The sequence below is a fragment of the Eleutherodactylus coqui genome, unplaced genomic scaffold, assembly GCF_035609145.1.
Source record: "Eleutherodactylus coqui strain aEleCoq1 unplaced genomic scaffold, aEleCoq1.hap1 HAP1_SCAFFOLD_581, whole genome shotgun sequence".
Lineage (NCBI taxonomy): Eukaryota > Metazoa > Chordata > Amphibia > Anura > Eleutherodactylidae > Eleutherodactylus > Eleutherodactylus coqui.
Genome location: NW_027102141.1, coordinates 42,341 through 53,089, shown reverse-complemented (window position 1 = coordinate 53,089; position 10,749 = coordinate 42,341). Strand labels below are relative to the sequence as shown.

Below are 10,749 nucleotides of genomic sequence, written 5' to 3'. Positions count from 1 at the left end.
TCCGCGATCTGACGAGAGCAGGCACATTCAGCTTAGAATGCCCGTTGACAGCTCCTCCTCCTTTCCTATGGGCTTTCTGCAGTGAGAACGCACCTCCGAAAAGGAAAGAAACCTACTCACGGCCTTAAAAGTCAACGGGACCTGGGATTCCCAGCCAGTCACCCATACTGGTACTTGCCAGGCCTCAAGCTGGCTGGCGGCCACGATCTGACGAGAGCAGGCACATTCAGCTTAGAATGCCCGTTGACAGCTCCTCCTCCTTTCCTATGGGCTTTCTGCAGTGCGAACGCACCTCCGAAACGGAAAGAAACCTACTCACGGCCTTAAAAGTCAACGGGACCTGGGATTCCAAGCCGGTCACCCATCCTGGTACTTGCCAGGCCTCAAGCTGGCTGGCGGGCCGCGATCTGACGAGAGCAGGCACATTCAGCTTAGAATGCCCGTTGACAGCTCCTCCTCCTTTCCTATGGGCTTTCTGCAGTGAGAACGCACCTCCGAAACAGAAAGAAACCTACTCACGGCCTTAAAAGTCAACGGGACCTGGGATTCCCAGCCGGTCACCCATACTGGTACTTGCCAGGCCTCAAGCTGGCTGGCGGCCGCGATCTGACGAGAGCAGGCACATTCAGCTTAGAATGCCCGTTGACAGCTCCTCCTCCTTTCCTATGGGCTTTCTGCAGTGCGAACGCACCTCAGAAAAGAAAAGAAACCTACTCACGGCCTTAAAAGTCAACGGGACCTGGGATTCCCAGCCGGTCACCCATACTGGTACTTGCCAGGCCTCAAGCTGGCTGGCGGCCGCGATCTGACGAGAGCAGGCACATTCAGCTTAGAATGTCCGTTGACAGCTCCTCCTCCTTTCCTATGGGCTTTCTGCAGTGCGAACGCACCTCCGAAAAGGAAAGAAACCTACTCACGGCCTTAAAAGTCAACAGGACCTGGATTCCCAGCCTGTCACCCATACTGGTACTTGCCAGGCCTCAAGCTGGCTGGCGGCCGCCATCTGACGAGAGCAGGCACATTCAGCTTAGAATGCCCGTTGACAGCTCCTTCTCCTTTCCTATGGGCTTTCTGCAGTGCGAACGCACCTCCGAAAAGGAAAGAAACCTACTCACGGCCTTAAAAGTCAACGGGACCTGGGATTCCCAGCCGGTCACCCATACTGGTACTTGCCAGACCTCAAGCTGGGCTGGCGGCCGTGATCTGACGAGAGCAGGCATATTCAGCTTAGAATTCCTGTTGACAGCTCCTCCTCCTTTCCTATGGGCTTTCTGCAGTGCGAATGCACCTCCGAAAAGGAAAGAAACCTACTCACGGCCTTAAAAGTCAAAGGACCTGGGATTCCCAGCCAGTCACCCATACTGGTACTTGCCAGGCCTCAAGCTGGCTGGCAGCCGCGATCTGACGAGAGCAGGCACATTCAGCTTAGAATGCCCGTTGACAGCTCCTCCTCCTTTCCTATGGCTTTCTGCAGTGCGAACGCACCTCCGAAAAGGAAAGAAACCTACTCACGGCCTTAAAAGTCAACGGGACCTGGGATTCCCAGCCGGTCACCCATACTGGTACTTGCCAGGCCTCAAGCTGGCTGGCGGCCGCGATCTGACGAGAGCAGGCACATTCAGCTTAGAATGCCCGTTGACAGCTCCTCCTCCTTTCCTATGGGCTTTCTGCAGTGCGAACGCACCTCCGAAACGGAAAGAAACCTACTCACGGCCTTAAAAGTCAACGGGACCTGGGATTCCCAGCCGGTCACCCATACTGGTACTTGCCAGGCCTCAAGCTGGCTGGCGGCCGCAATCTGACGAAAGCAGGCACATTCAGCTTAGAATGCCCGTTGACAGCTCCTCCTCCTTTCCTATGGGCTTTGTGCAGTGCGAACGCACCTCCGAAACGGAAAGAAACCTACTCACTGGCCTTAAAAGTCAACGGGACCTGGGATTCCCAGCCGGTCACCCCATACTGGTACTTGCCAGGCCTCAAGCTGGCTGGCGGCCGCGATCTGACGAGACCAGGCACATTCAGCTTAGAATGCCCGTTGACAGCTCCTCCTCCTTTCCTATGGGCTTTCTGCAGTGCGAACGCACCTCCGAAAAGGAAAGAAACCTACTCACGGCCTTAAAAGTCAACGGGACCTGGGATTCCCAGCCGGTCACCCATACTGGTACTTGCCAGACCTCAAGCTGGCTGGCGGCCGTGATCTGACGAGAGCAGGCATATTCAGCTTAGAATTCCTGTTGACAGCTCCTCCTCCTTTCCTATGGGCTTTCTGCAGTGCGAATGCACCTCCGAAAAGGAAAGAAACCTACTCACGGCCTTAAAAGTCAACAGGACCTGGGATTCCCAGCCAGTCACCCATACTGGTACTTGCCAGGCCTCAAGCTGGCTGGCAGCCGCGATCTGACGAGAGCAGGCACATTCAGCTTAGAATGCCCGTTGACAGCTCCTCCTCCTTTCCTATGGGCTTTCTGCAGTGCGAACGCACCTCCGAAAAGGAAAGAAACCTACTCACGGCCTTAAAAGTCAACGGGACCTGGGATTCCCAGCCGGTCACCCATACTGGTACTTGCCAGGCCTCAAGCTGGCTGGCGGCCGCGATCTGACGAGAGCAGGCACATTCAGCTTAGAATGCCCGTTGACAGCTCCTCCTCCTTTCCTATGGGCTTTCTGCAGTGCGAACGCACCTCCGAAACGGAAAGAAACCTACTCACGGCCTTAAAAGTCAACGGGACCTGGGATTCCCAGCCGGTCACCCATACTGGTACTTGCCAGGCCTCAAGCTGGCTGGCGGCCGCAATCTGACGAAAGCAGGCACATTCAGCTTAGAATGCCCGTTGACAGCTCCTCCTCCTTTCCTATGGGCTTTGTGCAGTGCGAACGCACCTCCGAAACGGAAAGAAACCTACTCACGGCCTTAAAAGTCAACGGGACCTGGGATTCCCAGCCGGTCACCCATACTGGTACTTGCCAGGCCTCAAGCTTGCTGGCGGCCGCGATCTGACGAGAGCAGGCACATTCAGCTTAGAATGCCCGTTGACAGCTCCTCCTCCTTTCCTATGGGCTTTCTGCAGTGCGAACGCACCTCCAAAAAGGAAAGAAACCTACTCACGGCCTTAAAAGTCAATGGGACCTGGGATTCCCAGCCGGTCACCCATACTGGTACTTGCCAGGCCTCAAGCTGGCTGGCGGCCGCGATCTGACGAGAGCAGGCACATTCAGCTTAGAATGCCCGTTGACAGCTCCTCCTCCTTTCCTATGGGCTTTCTGCAGTGCGAACGCACCTCCGAAAAGGAAAGAAACCTACTCACGGCCTTAAAAGTCAATGGGACCTGGGATTCCCAGCCGCTCACCCATACTGGTGCTTGCCAGGCCTCAAGCTGGCTGGCGGCCGCGATCTGACGAGAGCAGGCACATTCAGCTTAGAATGCCCGTTGACAGCTCCTCCTCCTTTCCTATGGGCTTTCTGCAGTGCGAACGCACCTCCGAAAAGGAAAGAAACCTACTCACGGCCTTAAAAGTCAACGGGACCTGGGATTCCCAGCCGGTCACCCATACTGGTACTTGCCAGGCCTCAAGCTGGCTGGCGGCCGCGATCTGACGAGAGCAGGCACATTCAGCTTAGAATGCCCGTTGACAGCTCCTCCTCCTTTCCTATGGGCTTTCTGCAGTGCGAACGCACCTCCGAAAAGGAAAGAAACCTACTCACGGCCTTAAAAGTCAACGAGACCTGGGATTCCCAGCCGGTCACCCATACTGGTACTTGCCAGGCCTCAAGCTGGCTGGCGGCCGCGATCTGACGAGAGCAGGCACATTCAGCTTAGAATGCCCGTTGACAGCTCCTCCTCCTTTCCTATGGGCTTTCTGCAGTGCGAACGCACCTCCGAAAAGGAAAGAAACCTACTCACGGCCTTAAAAGTCAACGGGACCTGGGATTCCCAGCCGGTCACCCATACTGGTACTTGCCAGGCCTCAAGCTGGCTGGCGGCCGCGATCTGACGAGAGCAGGCACATTCAGCTTAGAATACCCGTTGACAGCTCCTCCTCCTTTCCTATGGGCTTTCTGCAGTGCGAACGCACCTCCGAAAAGGAAAGAAACCTACTCACGGCCTTAAAAGTCAACGGGACCTGGGATTCCCAGCCGGTCACCCATACTGGTACTTGCCAGGCCTCAAGCTGGCTGGCGGCCGCGATCTGACGAGAGCAGGCACATTCAGCTAAGAATGCCCGTTGACAGCGCCTACTCCTTTCCTATGGGCTTTCTGCAGTGCGAACGCACCTCCGAAAAGGAAAGAAACCTACTCACGGCCTTAAAAGTCAACGGGACCTGGGATTCCCAGCCGGTCACCCATACTGGTACTTGCCAGGCCTCAAGCTGGCTGGCGGCCGCGATCTGACGAGAGCAGGCACATTCAGCTTAGAATGCCCGTTGACAGCTCCTCCTCCTTTCCTATGGGCTTTCTGCAGTGCGAACGCACCTCCGAAAAGGAAAGAAACCTACTCACGGCCTTAAAAGTCAACGGGACCTGGGATTCCCAGCCGCTCACCCATACTGGTGCTTGCCAGGCCTCAAGCTGGCTGGCGGCCGCGATCTGACGAGAGCAGGCACATTCAGCTTAGAACGCCCGTTGACAGCTCCTTCTCCTTTCCTATGGGCTTTCTGCAGTGCGAACGCACCTCCGAAAAGGAAAGAAACCTACTCACGGCCTTAAAAGTCAACGGGACCTGGGATTCCCAGCCGGTCACCCATACTGGTACTTGCCAGGCCTCAAGCTGGCTGGCGGCCGCGATCTGACGAGAGCAGGCACATTCAGCTTAGAATGCCCGTTGACAGCTCCTCCTCCTTTCCTATGGGCTTTCTGCAGTGCGAACGCACCTCCGAAAAGGAAAGAAACCTACTCACGGCCTTAAAAGTCAACGGGACCTGGGATTCCCAGCCGGTCACCCATACTGGTACTTGCCAGGCCTCAAGCTGGCTGGCGGCCGCGATCTGACGAGAGCAGGCACATTCAGCTTAGAATGCCCGTTGACAGCTCCTCCTGCTTTCCTATGGGCTTTCTGCAGTGCGAACGCACCTCCGAAAAGGAAAGAAACCTACTCACGGCCTTAAAAGTCAACGGGACCTGGGATTCCCAGCCGGTCACCCATACTGGTACTTGCCAGGCCTCAAGCTGGCTGGCGGCCGCGATCTGACGAGAGCAGGCACATTCAGCTTAGAATGCCCGTTGACAGCTCCTCCTCCTTTCCTATGGGCTTTCTGCAGTGCAAACGCACCTCCGAAAAGGAAAGAAACCTACTCACGGCCTTAAAATTCAACGGGACCAGGGATTCCCAGCCGGTCACCCATACTGGTACTTGCCAGGCCTCAAGCTGGCTGGCGGCCGCGATCTGACGAGAGCAGGCACATTCAGCTTAGAATGCCCGTTGACAGCTCCTCCTCCTTTCCTATGGGCTTTCTGCAGTGCGAACGCACCTCCGAAAAGGAAAGAAACCTACTCACGGCCTTAAAAGTCAATGGGACCTGGGATTCCCAGCCGCTCACCCATACTGGTGCTTGCCAGGCCTCAAGCTGGCTGGCGGCCGCGATCTGACGAGAGCAGGCACATTCAGCTTAGAATGCCCGTTGACAGCTCCTCCTCCTTTCCTATGGGCTTTCTGCAGTGCGAACGCACCTCCGAAAAGGAAAGAAACCTACTCACGGCCTTAAAAGGCAACGGGACCTGGGATTCCCAGCCGGTCACCCATACTGGTACTTGCCAGGCCTCAAGCTGGCTGGCGGCCGCGATCTGACGAGAGCAGGCACATTCAGCTTAGAATGCCCGTTGACAGCTCCTCCTCCTTTCCTATGGGCTTTCTGCAGTGCGAACGCACCTCCGAAAAGGAAAGAAACCTACTCACGGCCTTAAAAGTCAACGGGACCTGGGATTCCCAGCCGGTCACCCATACTGGTACTTGCCAGGCCTCAAGCTGGCTGGCGGCCGCGATCTGACGAGAGCAGGCACATTCAGCTTAGAATGCCCGTTGACAGCTCCTCCTCCTTTCCTATGGGCTTTCTGCAGTGCGAACGCACCTCCGAAAAGGAAAGAAACCTACTCACGGCCTTAAAAGTCAACGGGACCTGGGATTCCCAGCCGGTCACCCATACTGGTACTTGCCAGGCCTCAAGCTGGCTGGCGGCCGCGATCTGACGAGAGCAGGCACATTCAGCTTAGAATGCCCGTTGACAGCTCCTCCTCCTTTCCTATGGGCTTTCTGCAGTGCGAACGCACCTCCGAAAAGGAAAGAAACCTACTCACGGCCTTAAAAGTCAACGGGACCTGGGATTCCCAGCCGGTCACCCATACTGGTACTTGCCAGGCCTCAAGCTGGCTGGCGGCCGCGATCTGACGAGAGCAGGCACATTCAGCTTAGAATGCCCGTTGACAGCTCCTCCTCCTTTCCTATGGGCTTTCTGCAGTGCGAACGCACCTCCGAAAAGGAAAGAAACCTACTCACGGCCTTAAAAGTCAACGGGACCTGGGATTCCCAGCCGCTTACCCATACTGGTACTTGCCAGGCCTCAAGCTGGCTGGCGGCCGCGATCTGACGAGAGCAGGCACATTCAGCTTAGAATGCCCGTTGACAGCTCCTCCTCCTTTCCTATGGGCTTTCTGCAGTGCGAACGCACCTCCGAAACGGAAAGAAACCTACTCACGGCCTTAAAAGTCAACGGGACCTGGGATTCCCAGCCAGTCACCCATACTGGTACTTGCCAGGCCTCAAGCTGGCTGGCGGCCGCGATCTGACGAGAGCAGGCACATTCAGCTTAGAATGCCCGTTGACAGCTCCTCCTCCTTTCCTATGGGCTTTCTGCAGTGCGAACGCACCTCCGAAAAGGAAAGAAACCTACTCACGGCCTTAAAAGTCAACGGGACCTGGGATTCCCAGCCGCTTACCCATACTGGTACTTGCCAGGCCTCAAGCTGGCTGGCGGCCGCGATCTGACGAGAGCAGGCACATTCAGCTTAGAATGCCCGTTGACAGCTCCTCCTCCTTTCCTATGGGCTTTCTGCAGTGCGAACGCACCTCCGAAAAGGAAAGAAACCTACTCACGGCCTTAAAAGGCAACGGGACCTGGGATTCCCAGCCTGTCACCCATACTGGTACTTGCCAGGCCTCAAGCTGGCTGGCGGCCGCGATCTGACGAGAGCAGGCACATTCAGCTTAGAATGCCCGTTGACAGCTCCTCCTCCTTTCCTATGTGCTTTCTGCAGTGCGAACGCACCTCCGAAAAGGAAAGAAACCTACTCACGGCCTTAAAAGTCAACGGGACCTGGGATTCCCAGCCGGTCACCCATACTGGTACTTGCCAGGCCTCAAGCTGGCTGGCGGCCGCGATCTGACGAGAGCAGGCACATTCAGCTTAGAATGCCCGTTGACAGCTGCTCCTCCTTTCCTATGGGCTTTCTGCAGTGCGAACGCACCTCCGAAAAGGAAAGAAACCTACTCACGGCCTTAAAAGTCAACGGGACCTGGGATTCCCAGCCGGTCACCCATACTGGTACTTGCCAGGCCTCAAGCTGGCTGGCAGCCGCGATCTGACGAGAGCAGGCACATTCAGCTTAGAATGCCCGTTGACAGCTCCTCCTCCTTTCCTATGGGCTTTCTGCAGTGCGAACGCACCTCCGAAACGGAAAGAAACCTACTCACGGCCTTAAAAGTCAACGGGACCTGGGATTCCCAGCCGGTCACCCATACTGGTACTTGCCAGGCCTCAAGCTTGCTGGCGGCCGCGATCTGACGAGAGCAGGCACATTCAGCTTAGAATGCCCGTTGACAGCTCCTCCTCCTTTCCTATGGGCTTTCTGCAGTGCGAACGCACCTCCGAAAAGGAAAGAAACCTACTCACGGCCTTAAAAGTCAATGGGACCTGGGATTCCCAGCCGGTCACCCATACTGGTACTTGCCAGGCCTCAAGCTGGCTGGCGGCCGCGATCTGACGAGAGCAGGCACATTCAGCTTAGAATGCCCGTTGACAGCTCCTCCTCCTTTCCTATGGGCTTTCTGCAGTGCGAACGCACCTCCGAAAAGGAAAGAAACCTACTCACGGCCTTAAAAGTCAATGGGACCTGGGATTCCCAGCCGCTCACCCATACTGGTGCTTGCCAGGCCTCAAGCTGGCTGGCGGCCGCGATCTGACGAGAGCAGGCACATTCAGCTTAGAATGCCCGTTGACAGCTCTTCCTCCTTTCCTATGGGCTTTCTGCAGTGCGAACGCACCTCCGAAAAGGAAAGAAACCTACTCACGGCCTTAAAAGTCAACGGGACCTGGGATTCCCAGCCGGTCACCCATACTGGTACTTGCCAGGCCTCAAGCTGGCTGGCGGCCGCGATCTGACGAGAGCAGGCACATTCAGCTTAGAATGCCCGTTGACAGCTCCTCCTCCTTTCCTATGGGCTTTCTGCAGTGCGAACGCACCTCCAAAAAGGAAAGAAACCTACTCACGGCCTTAAAAGTCAACGGGACCTGGGATTCCCAGCCGGTCACCCATACTGGTACTTGCCAGGCCTCAAGCTGGCTGGCGGCCACGATCTGACGAGAGCAGGCACATTCAGCTTAGAATGCCCGTTGACAGCTCCTCCTCCTTTCCTATGGGCTTTCTGCAGTGCGAACGCACCTCCGAAAAGGAAAGAAACCTACTCACGGCCTTAAAAGTCAACGGGACCTGGGATTCCCAGCCGGTCACCCATACTGGTACTTGCCAGGCCTCAAGCTGGCTGGCGGCCGCGATCTGACGAGAGCAGGCACATTCAGCTTAGAATGCCCGTTGACAGCTCCTCCTCCTTTCCTATGGGCTTTCTGCAGTGCGAACGCACCTCCGAAAAGGAAAGAAACCTACTCACGGCCTTAAAAGTCAACGGGACCTGGGATTCCCAGCCGGTCACCCATACTGGTACTTGCCAGGCCTCAAGCTGGCTGGCGGCCGCGATCTGACGAGAGCAGGCACATTCAGCTTAGAATGCCCGTTGACAGCGCCTTCTCCTTTCCTATGGGCTTTCTGCAGTGCGAACGCACCTCCGAAAAGGAAAGAAACCTACTCACGGCCTTAAAAGTCAACGGGACCTGGGATTCCCAGCCGGTCACCCATACTGGTACTTGCCAGGCCTCAAGCTGGCTGGCGGCCGCGATCTGACGAGAGCAGGCACATTCAGCTTAGAATGCCCGTTGACAGCTCCTCCTCCTTTCCTATGGGCTTTCTGCAGTGCGAACGCACCTCCGAAAAGGAAAGAAACCTACTCACGGCCTTAAAAGTCAACGGGACCTGGGATTCCCAGCCGGTCACCCATACTGGTACTTGCCAGGCCTCAAGCTGGCTGGCGGCCGCGATCTGACGAGAGCAGGCACATTCAGCTTAGAATGCCCGTTGACAGCTCCTCCTCCTTTCCTATGTGCTTTCTGCAGTGCGAACGCACCTCCGAAAAGGAAAGAAACCTACTCACGGCCTTAAAAGTCAACGGGACCTGGGATTCCCAGCCGGTCACCCATACTGGTACTTGCCAGGCCTCAAGCTGGCTGGCGGCCGCGATCTGACGAGAGCAGGCACATTCAGCTTAGAATGCCCGTTGACAGCTCCTCCTCCTTTCCTATGGGCTTTCTGCAGTGCGAACGCACCTCCGAAAAGGAAAGAAACCTACTCACGGCCTTAAAAGTCAACGGGACCTGGGATTCCCAGCCGGTCACCCATACTGGTACTTGCCAGGCCTCAAGCTGGCTGGCGGCCGCGATCTGACGAGAGCAGGCGCATTCAGCTTAGAATGCCCGTTGACAGCTCCTCCTGCTTTCCTATGGGCTTTCTGCAGTGCGAACGCACCTCCGAAAAGGAAAGAAACCTACTCACGGCCTTAAAAGTCAACGGGACCTGGGATTCCCAGCCGGTCACCCATACTGGTACTTGCCAGGCCTCAAGCTGGCTGGCGGCCGCAATCTGACGAGAGCAGGCACATTCAGCTTAGAATGCCCGTTGACAGCTCCTCCTCCTTTCCTATGGGCTTTGTGCAGTGCGAACGCACCTCCGAAACGGAAAGAAACCTACTCACGGCCTTAAAAGTCAACGGGACCTGGGATTCCCAGCCGGTCACCCATACTGGTACTTGCCAGGCCTCAAGCTGGCTGGCGGCCGCGATCTGACGAGACCAGGCACATTCAGCTTAGAATGCCCGTTGACAGCTCCTCCTCCTTTCCTATGGGCTTTCTGCAGTGCGAACGCACCTCCGAAACGGAAAGAAACCTACTCACGGCCTTAAAAGTCAACGGGACCTGGGATTCCCAGCCGGTCACCCATACTGGTACTTGCCAGGCCTCAAGCTTGCTGGCGGCCGCGATCTGACGAGAGCAGGCACATTCAGCTTAGAATGCCCGTTGACAGCTCCTCCTCCTTTCCTATGGGCTTTCTGCAGTGCGAACGCACCTCCAAAAAGGAAAGAAACCTACTCACGGCCTTAAAAGTCAATGGGACCTGGGATTCCCAGCCGGTCACCCATACTGGTACTTGCCAGGCCTCAAGCTGGCTGGCGGCCGCGATCTGACGAGAGCAGGCACATTCAGCTTAGAATGCCCGTTGACAGCTCCTCCTCCTTTCCTATGGGCTTTCTGCAGTGCGAACGCACCTCCGAAAAGGAAAGAAACCTACTCACGGCCTTAAAAGTCAATGGGACCTGGGATTCCCAGCCGCTCACCCATACTGGTGCTTGCCAGGCCTCAAGCTGGCTGGCGGC

At 56.4% G+C, this 10,749-nt stretch overlaps 41 pseudogenes; all 41 read right to left on the bottom strand.

Moving 5' to 3' along the window:
* Positions 1-129: 129 nt before the first annotated feature.
* On the bottom strand, positions 130-248 carry LOC136598580 (5S ribosomal RNA; annotated as a pseudogene).
* An 80-nt stretch (positions 249-328) lies between these two features.
* Positions 329-448, bottom strand: LOC136598570 (5S ribosomal RNA; annotated as a pseudogene).
* An 80-nt stretch (positions 449-528) lies between these two features.
* On the bottom strand, positions 529-647 carry LOC136598455 (5S ribosomal RNA; annotated as a pseudogene).
* An 80-nt stretch (positions 648-727) lies between these two features.
* On the bottom strand, positions 728-846 carry LOC136598505 (5S ribosomal RNA; annotated as a pseudogene).
* A 675-nt stretch (positions 847-1,521) lies between these two features.
* On the bottom strand, positions 1,522-1,640 carry LOC136598454 (5S ribosomal RNA; annotated as a pseudogene).
* Positions 1,641-1,720: 80 nt separating this feature from the next.
* Positions 1,721-1,839, bottom strand: LOC136598579 (5S ribosomal RNA; annotated as a pseudogene).
* Positions 1,840-2,319: 480 nt separating this feature from the next.
* Positions 2,320-2,438, bottom strand: LOC136598561 (5S ribosomal RNA; annotated as a pseudogene).
* Positions 2,439-2,518: 80 nt separating this feature from the next.
* On the bottom strand, positions 2,519-2,637 carry LOC136598453 (5S ribosomal RNA; annotated as a pseudogene).
* An 80-nt stretch (positions 2,638-2,717) lies between these two features.
* On the bottom strand, positions 2,718-2,836 carry LOC136598578 (5S ribosomal RNA; annotated as a pseudogene).
* An 80-nt stretch (positions 2,837-2,916) lies between these two features.
* Positions 2,917-3,035, bottom strand: LOC136598558 (5S ribosomal RNA; annotated as a pseudogene).
* Positions 3,036-3,115: 80 nt separating this feature from the next.
* LOC136598541 (5S ribosomal RNA) lies at positions 3,116-3,234 on the bottom strand (annotated as a pseudogene).
* A 279-nt stretch (positions 3,235-3,513) lies between these two features.
* LOC136598451 (5S ribosomal RNA) lies at positions 3,514-3,632 on the bottom strand (annotated as a pseudogene).
* An 80-nt stretch (positions 3,633-3,712) lies between these two features.
* Positions 3,713-3,831, bottom strand: LOC136598492 (5S ribosomal RNA; annotated as a pseudogene).
* An 80-nt stretch (positions 3,832-3,911) lies between these two features.
* On the bottom strand, positions 3,912-4,030 carry LOC136598487 (5S ribosomal RNA; annotated as a pseudogene).
* Positions 4,031-4,110: 80 nt separating this feature from the next.
* LOC136598477 (5S ribosomal RNA) lies at positions 4,111-4,229 on the bottom strand (annotated as a pseudogene).
* Positions 4,230-4,309: 80 nt separating this feature from the next.
* Positions 4,310-4,428, bottom strand: LOC136598450 (5S ribosomal RNA; annotated as a pseudogene).
* Positions 4,429-4,707: 279 nt separating this feature from the next.
* Positions 4,708-4,826, bottom strand: LOC136598449 (5S ribosomal RNA; annotated as a pseudogene).
* An 80-nt stretch (positions 4,827-4,906) lies between these two features.
* Positions 4,907-5,025, bottom strand: LOC136598448 (5S ribosomal RNA; annotated as a pseudogene).
* An 80-nt stretch (positions 5,026-5,105) lies between these two features.
* LOC136598446 (5S ribosomal RNA) lies at positions 5,106-5,224 on the bottom strand (annotated as a pseudogene).
* Positions 5,225-5,304: 80 nt separating this feature from the next.
* LOC136598528 (5S ribosomal RNA) lies at positions 5,305-5,423 on the bottom strand (annotated as a pseudogene).
* Positions 5,424-5,702: 279 nt separating this feature from the next.
* LOC136598498 (5S ribosomal RNA) lies at positions 5,703-5,821 on the bottom strand (annotated as a pseudogene).
* An 80-nt stretch (positions 5,822-5,901) lies between these two features.
* LOC136598445 (5S ribosomal RNA) lies at positions 5,902-6,020 on the bottom strand (annotated as a pseudogene).
* Positions 6,021-6,100: 80 nt separating this feature from the next.
* On the bottom strand, positions 6,101-6,219 carry LOC136598444 (5S ribosomal RNA; annotated as a pseudogene).
* An 80-nt stretch (positions 6,220-6,299) lies between these two features.
* On the bottom strand, positions 6,300-6,418 carry LOC136598443 (5S ribosomal RNA; annotated as a pseudogene).
* A 279-nt stretch (positions 6,419-6,697) lies between these two features.
* LOC136598516 (5S ribosomal RNA) lies at positions 6,698-6,816 on the bottom strand (annotated as a pseudogene).
* Positions 6,817-7,294: 478 nt separating this feature from the next.
* Positions 7,295-7,413, bottom strand: LOC136598442 (5S ribosomal RNA; annotated as a pseudogene).
* Positions 7,414-7,493: 80 nt separating this feature from the next.
* Positions 7,494-7,612, bottom strand: LOC136598469 (5S ribosomal RNA; annotated as a pseudogene).
* Positions 7,613-7,692: 80 nt separating this feature from the next.
* Positions 7,693-7,811, bottom strand: LOC136598556 (5S ribosomal RNA; annotated as a pseudogene).
* An 80-nt stretch (positions 7,812-7,891) lies between these two features.
* Positions 7,892-8,010, bottom strand: LOC136598539 (5S ribosomal RNA; annotated as a pseudogene).
* Positions 8,011-8,289: 279 nt separating this feature from the next.
* Positions 8,290-8,408, bottom strand: LOC136598440 (5S ribosomal RNA; annotated as a pseudogene).
* An 80-nt stretch (positions 8,409-8,488) lies between these two features.
* On the bottom strand, positions 8,489-8,607 carry LOC136598522 (5S ribosomal RNA; annotated as a pseudogene).
* Positions 8,608-8,687: 80 nt separating this feature from the next.
* LOC136598439 (5S ribosomal RNA) lies at positions 8,688-8,806 on the bottom strand (annotated as a pseudogene).
* An 80-nt stretch (positions 8,807-8,886) lies between these two features.
* Positions 8,887-9,005, bottom strand: LOC136598438 (5S ribosomal RNA; annotated as a pseudogene).
* Positions 9,006-9,085: 80 nt separating this feature from the next.
* Positions 9,086-9,204, bottom strand: LOC136598437 (5S ribosomal RNA; annotated as a pseudogene).
* An 80-nt stretch (positions 9,205-9,284) lies between these two features.
* Positions 9,285-9,403, bottom strand: LOC136598436 (5S ribosomal RNA; annotated as a pseudogene).
* Positions 9,404-9,483: 80 nt separating this feature from the next.
* On the bottom strand, positions 9,484-9,602 carry LOC136598434 (5S ribosomal RNA; annotated as a pseudogene).
* Positions 9,603-9,682: 80 nt separating this feature from the next.
* LOC136598557 (5S ribosomal RNA) lies at positions 9,683-9,801 on the bottom strand (annotated as a pseudogene).
* Positions 9,802-9,881: 80 nt separating this feature from the next.
* On the bottom strand, positions 9,882-10,000 carry LOC136598525 (5S ribosomal RNA; annotated as a pseudogene).
* Positions 10,001-10,080: 80 nt separating this feature from the next.
* On the bottom strand, positions 10,081-10,199 carry LOC136598559 (5S ribosomal RNA; annotated as a pseudogene).
* An 80-nt stretch (positions 10,200-10,279) lies between these two features.
* On the bottom strand, positions 10,280-10,398 carry LOC136598555 (5S ribosomal RNA; annotated as a pseudogene).
* An 80-nt stretch (positions 10,399-10,478) lies between these two features.
* LOC136598538 (5S ribosomal RNA) lies at positions 10,479-10,597 on the bottom strand (annotated as a pseudogene).
* Positions 10,598-10,749: the final 152 nt, after the last annotated feature.